At 37.2% G+C, this 6104-nt stretch overlaps 1 protein-coding gene across 1 annotated transcript in view; it reads left to right on the top strand.

Moving 5' to 3' along the window:
• dscamb (Down syndrome cell adhesion molecule b) overlaps positions 1–3418 on the top strand; it is a 181312-nt gene extending 177894 nt beyond the window's left edge. The window contains exons 33-34 of the transcript XR_009266038.1: positions 2939–3063; positions 3260–3418. The gene's annotated coding sequence lies outside the window, so the exon portion shown is untranslated. The remainder of the gene's footprint in view (positions 1–2938; positions 3064–3259) is intronic.
• The last annotated feature ends 2686 nt before the right edge of the window (positions 3419–6104 follow it).

The raw sequence follows: 6104 nt of genomic DNA, 5'->3' as shown, positions 1-6104 counted from the left end.
ATTAACTAGGATTTGAAAACGACCATTTTGACAATTTAATTCACACATAGCCGATTTTCTAATTGAATTCGAATTCGAATCTCATTTACATTAATGCGCCACCCCACCAAACACAAAACGTTTTTAAAACTTTTAGCAACTCTGTATTTTGCTTGCAATAGGTATAGGCTAATAGTAAACTTTATACAAACTTTTTAAAAACCACACCGGAAATTAAAATAAAGTAACCAAAATAAAATAAATAAATACATAAATAAGGGGGTAATCTGGAATTCTTCTTTCAAAGCGTTTTGTCACTGTCCACTCCGGGTTTTCCAACAACCGCTCGTTGCACATTAAAACTCAACAAGTCTGCGTTAATATGTGGGCTATCTTACATAGGCCTATTAATCAATATCTCTGTACACTGTAGAAAATGATACACTATATTTACTCAATACAATTGTATCAACAGATTACAAGCAATAGTTAAATTCAACACATAAAAAAATAATTAGAATTAATCAAATGAGATGCTTACAAATCCATTCACAATGAGTAAAATAGCACAAAAAAATTAAGTAAAATTTAAACAAAAATATTGGTTACATTGAACAAAAAAAATAAAATAAATAAATAAAAAATACTATGCTAATGAATACTATGCATGGCAGGCCAGTAGTTGGCGATCAAGAAACACCCCGCAAAAGCGTAATATGCATGCATATGATTCATGTCACAACATTTCACAAATTCGTGTTTTTGTTGTTTACATGCAGATGATACAGGCATCGTGTTCAAAAGCTTGTTCAAAAGTGTTCAAAACGGAGTTGTTGAAGACACCTAATGTTAACAAAGAATCACAAAGGAGAAAATCAATTGTTTTACCTTTACAGTGGTCAGTGTTTGCTTGACTCTTTAACATTAGATATTGTTTGGCTGCTATAACTGAGTTAGACTACAGTTAAGACAAGTCAAGAGAAAAGGTGTTAGGGTGGTGTTGGTAATGTTTTGACATCATCATCATCATCATCATTTGACCTGAATCTCTGAGTTGGATTTACCTTATCGATTTCAGCCATCCTATGATTATACAGTATAAGGTTCAGGGCATAACCAGAGAGATTTACAAAAGCTCTTCTGCTCAAATAATTAAAAAAAAAAAAAAAAGAAAAAGCTTTCATTTAGGCACACAGACATCAAGTATCAGCATGAGAATCTCAACAATGGTGACCGTCAAATGTTGAAGCGCATTCTGGGTGCCACCAATCAAAACTCATCAATAGCTCCCATCATGCGTTGCGGCATGAATAAGTTATGAGCTGAATTGTCTTAGTAACTTATTTTATTTTGACTATTTTCTTTTATTTTTGCTGTTTTATGTGATATTTTTAGTAGCTTGTTTTGTGATGTTCAGAGTTGATCTGTTTATCTGAATATGCTGTTTATCACCGTTCTTGAGATTCATACGCTGATTCTTGATGTCATAGTGTGCCTAAAAGAACTTTTTTTTTTTTTTTACCTCCTACGTTTTTTGATCAGAGCAATTTTTAAGAAACGCCCTTTGGATTATACAGAAAATTCCAGGTCTTATACTGTAGAATTTCAGGGCTGCTGTAATCAAAGTAAATCTAATTCAGAGATTCAGGTCAAATGATGATTATGTCAAAATATAACCAACACCACCCGATCACCTTTTCTCTTGGCTTGTCTAACTCAATTACAGAAGCCAAACAATATCTAATGTTAAAGAGTCAAGGGTCAAGAGCCCAACTAAATCAAACACTGACCACCGTAATGGTAACCTAAAACATTTGATTTTCTCCTTCAGTGATTCTGTTTATTAACATCAGGTGTCTTCAATAACTCCATTTTGGGGGCCTGAAAAAAACAAGAGTTTGAACACGATGCCTGTATTATCTCCATGTAAACAACAAAAACATGAATTTGTGAAAAAGGTGACGTCATGTGCATGCGTATTACATTTTTTCACAGTGTTTCTTGATCGCCAACTACTGGCCTGGCATGCATAGTATTCATTAGCATAGTGGGGTTTGTTTGTTTTTTTGTTTTTTTTTGTCCAGTGAAATCAATATTTTTGTTTAAATTTTACTTAATGTTTTTGAAGTTAGGGTTACAAATTCATTTTGTATGGTTAATTTGTAAGCATCTCATTTAATTAATTCTAATTAATTTGTATGTGTTTAATTTAATTAATAATACTGCTTGTAATCTGTTGACAATTTTATTGAGTAAATATAGTGTATCATTTTTTACAGTGTATCACACATCACATATTCAATGCAATGTGCTGGATGCCAGGTAATTTAGCTGATGTCTGTCTAATATATATTTTAGATATATTATTTATCTCTGAAAAGCACAAAAACAATATTTTGCTGAAATCCACATGCACGTTCTACACTCTATTTTGATTATATAAGCATTCCACCCAAGTGTGCAATTCAAAATTCTCTCTTCCATCTTCATATTCTTGTTTAGCCTGTTCAAAAGCCTTCAGACTCCCCCAGAATGTAACACCATGGGCATTTCTGCAGATGTTTACTCTGAGAACAAACGTTGTGTCAGAAGAAGCCTATAGCCATTCCCTTCACATTGGTGTCAGCAACACATTTTAATCACTTGAGTGTCTGTGCTGCAGAAGATCCAGCCGGGGGTGTACACAGAGGAAATGCTGCAGAGAAACTCCCACATGAGGAGAAATCCCTCCTCAACCTCAGCAGCCTTCCAAGGACCAGCTATTTTAAGATTCTGCCTGACATTACTTCATATTTTTCAACACAATCTCATGTTGTGTTGATTCCTTATGGTGAAAAGAAAGACATATCGGGTTAAGTGTATCTTAGAGAGCACCAGGGCTTCTTTAAGAAGCAGCTGATTGCTTTGTGTTCCAGAAAGAGGGAAGGATCTTCTTCACTCACATCATATCTCTCCACAGTGAGGGCAAGGAGACCCTTCCTGATGTAATGCTGATGAAAGGAAAGCACCAGCATGGAATAAAGAAAAACTCATTCACTCATAAATGTGTGGATTATTTGCACTTAATACGAAGATTTACAACAGGTGTGTATGCACATGAATTTGTTCTTAACCTTCTTTTATTTTTAACTCAAACTAATCTATATTGTATGGCCTTTTATGAAATTTACATATCACCCCATATTCTAGATGAAAATATTAAATGCAATATTAAGCATACTTTATTACTTTAAAGATTTTGTCAGGAATCCCCCCCTTCTCCCTGTTATGTTTATTTTAGGTTCTGGACTGTCTTGCCTGTTGTCATCATTTGGCAGAATACCTATCATCAAGCGTCCATGTTGGTCGACTCCTGGGCTGCAGGCAACTTCCTTGATGTTAATATGGCTTCCCATTGTCCTTTCCACAAGTTTGATCAGTGGATACCCCTTGAAGGAGATCATCAGTATCTCTATTCCAAGGAGTCTGTAAGTGTCTGGGAATCATCTAGTGTTTTAACTTCTAAGGTCCTCTCATGCCCCTTGGGCTGCAACTACTATATGTTATCTCTTGGAGCTCTCTCATTGTTTTGGTTCAGCTCTGTCTCCCGTTTGTTCTCTTTCTGTTCTGCAGGTGGAGCCCACTGATCTGGCTCACTCAGACCGGCCTCATCCACGCTTCTCGATCCTAAGAGGTATATCTAAGAGGTAACATATCTAAATTGCGACCTATGCTCTCAACGTCAAATGCAGAAATACTAATTCATGCGTTTATGACCTCAAGGTTAGATTATTGTAATGCTTTATTGGGTGGTTGTTCTGCACGCTTGGTCAACAAACTACAGTTGGTCCAAAATGCAGCAGCTAGAGTCCTTACTAGAACCAGGAAGTATGACCATATTAGCCCGGTTCTGTCAACACTGCACTGGCTCCCTATCAAACATCGGATAGATTTTAAAATCTTGTTAATTACTTATAAAGCCCTGAATGGCTTAGCTCCTCAGTACTTGAGCGAGCTCTTATCACATTATAGTCCTCCACGTCCGCTGTGTTCTCAAAACTCTGGCCGTTTGATAATACCTAGAATATTAAAATCGACTGTGGGCGGCAGATCCTTTTCCTATTTAGCACCCAAACTCTGGAACAATCTACCTAACACTGTTCGGGAGGCAGACACACTCTGTCAGTTTAAATCTAGATTAAAGACCATCTCTTTAACCTGGCATACACATAACACCCTAATATGCTTCTATTATTCAAATCCGTTAAAGGATTGTTAGGCTGCATTAATTAGATCAACCGGAAGCGGGAACACTCCCCATAACACACGATGTACTCGTTACATCGTAAGAAGAATGGCATCTACCCTAATATTTATCTGTTTCTTTCTTATTCTGTTTCTCAGTCCGTATCCGATCAGATGGTGGATCAGCACCAAGAGATGATGTCTACAGCCCTGATCGACAGCGGAGAGCCCCTGAGACATAAATTTAAATTATAATAAACAAACAAATATATATTTTAAAAATACACAGAGAAACAATAAATTCATTAAACTATACATTACAATTATAGCAAATGAATAAATCATATAAATGAAAAACTTCAAATAATGAATAAAACACAAATATAACAAATACATTAAATTATAAATTAAAATGCTCCATCGGGACAAGACCACGGGAATCAGATAAGCCCTTTACACAATCTGACATGGCTGCGGTTGGAATTGAACTGCGGGTTTCATCTGGCCAGAGGAGAACTGGCCCCCCAACTGAGCCTGGTTTCTTCTAAGGTTTTTTTTCTCCATTCTGTCACAGAGGGAGTTTTGGTTCCTTGACGCTGTCGCCTCTGGCTTGCTCAGTTGGGGACATTTAATTTCTAGCGATTATCGTCGATTTGGTTGCACAGATACTATTTAAACTAAACTGAGCTAGACAATGACATCTCTGAATTCAATAATGAAATGCCTTTAACTGAAAATTGAGTGTTTAATCTTATCATTATACATTACTGACACTCTATCCTCCAGTTTGATACTGTTAAGTGCTTTGACACAATCTGTATTGTTAAAAGCGCTATATAAATAAAGATGACTTGACTTGACTAAGGGGGTGCGGAATTCTTCTTTGTGGAGAGAAAGTATATGTTTGCTCTGGGGCATTGACTATCGGGGGCTGAATGATATCATTGATAAGAACCTGTACCCAATTCCGCTGATGTCTTTAGCCTTCAAGTTGCTGCAGGGGGGCAAAATTCTTCACAAAGTTGGATTTTCACAATGCACATAATCTTGTGTGGATTAGGAAGGGGGATGAGTGTAAAACGGCTTTTAACACAGGGCATTTTGAATATCGCTTGATGCCTTTTGGGCTAGTTAATCCCCCAGACATCTTCCAAGTTCTCATCATTGACGTGCTCCAGGACATGGTTAATAAGCTTGTGCACCTAGATGATATTTAGATTTTATCCCATTCCCTCCAGGTATATACTGAGCATGTTCAACCAGTGCTGCAATGATTATTCGAGAATCGGCTGTTTGTTAAGGCAGAGAACTTCACCTTCACTTAAAGACGGTTCCATTCTTGGGGTTCATCATTTCATCCCGGGACATTAGCATGGATCCCGCTAAGGCCAACCCCCAGATTCTCACAAGGTATTACAGGGATTTCTGGGGTTCACCAATCACCAATCAACACTGTATCAACTATTACTCAGTTGCAGCCCTTTTGATCAATCTGTCCTCAACCAAGTTCAAATTTGTGTAGACCACCCAGACTCAGTCTGCAGACTGCATTTGACTCCCTGAAGTCGTGTTTCTTGTCCAAACTTTTTTTGGTGACTCCACATCCCTTAGTCCAGTTTGTTGCAGAGGTGGGCACGGTCCTCTCCCAAAGCAATGGAAAGACGCAACTCTGCACATATTTTTCAAATTTTTTAACACCTACCAAGTGGAATTATGATGTCGGCAATCTCAAACTGCTTATTGTCAAGTTAGCTTTGAGGAGTGGTGTCACTGACTCGAGGGGCCGGAACAACCCTTTTTGGTCTGGACCGATCATAAAAATCTTGAGTATATTCAATTTATTTTTATATGGTTAATGGTTAAACTTGCAGCAGGACACTCTTTCTTTCTACTTTACCTTG

This window comes from Onychostoma macrolepis, chromosome 15 (assembly GCF_012432095.1).
Source record: "Onychostoma macrolepis isolate SWU-2019 chromosome 15, ASM1243209v1, whole genome shotgun sequence".
In the NCBI taxonomy this organism is placed as follows: domain Eukaryota; kingdom Metazoa; phylum Chordata; class Actinopteri; order Cypriniformes; family Cyprinidae; genus Onychostoma; species Onychostoma macrolepis.
This window is presented reverse-complemented; position numbering and strand designations above follow the sequence as displayed.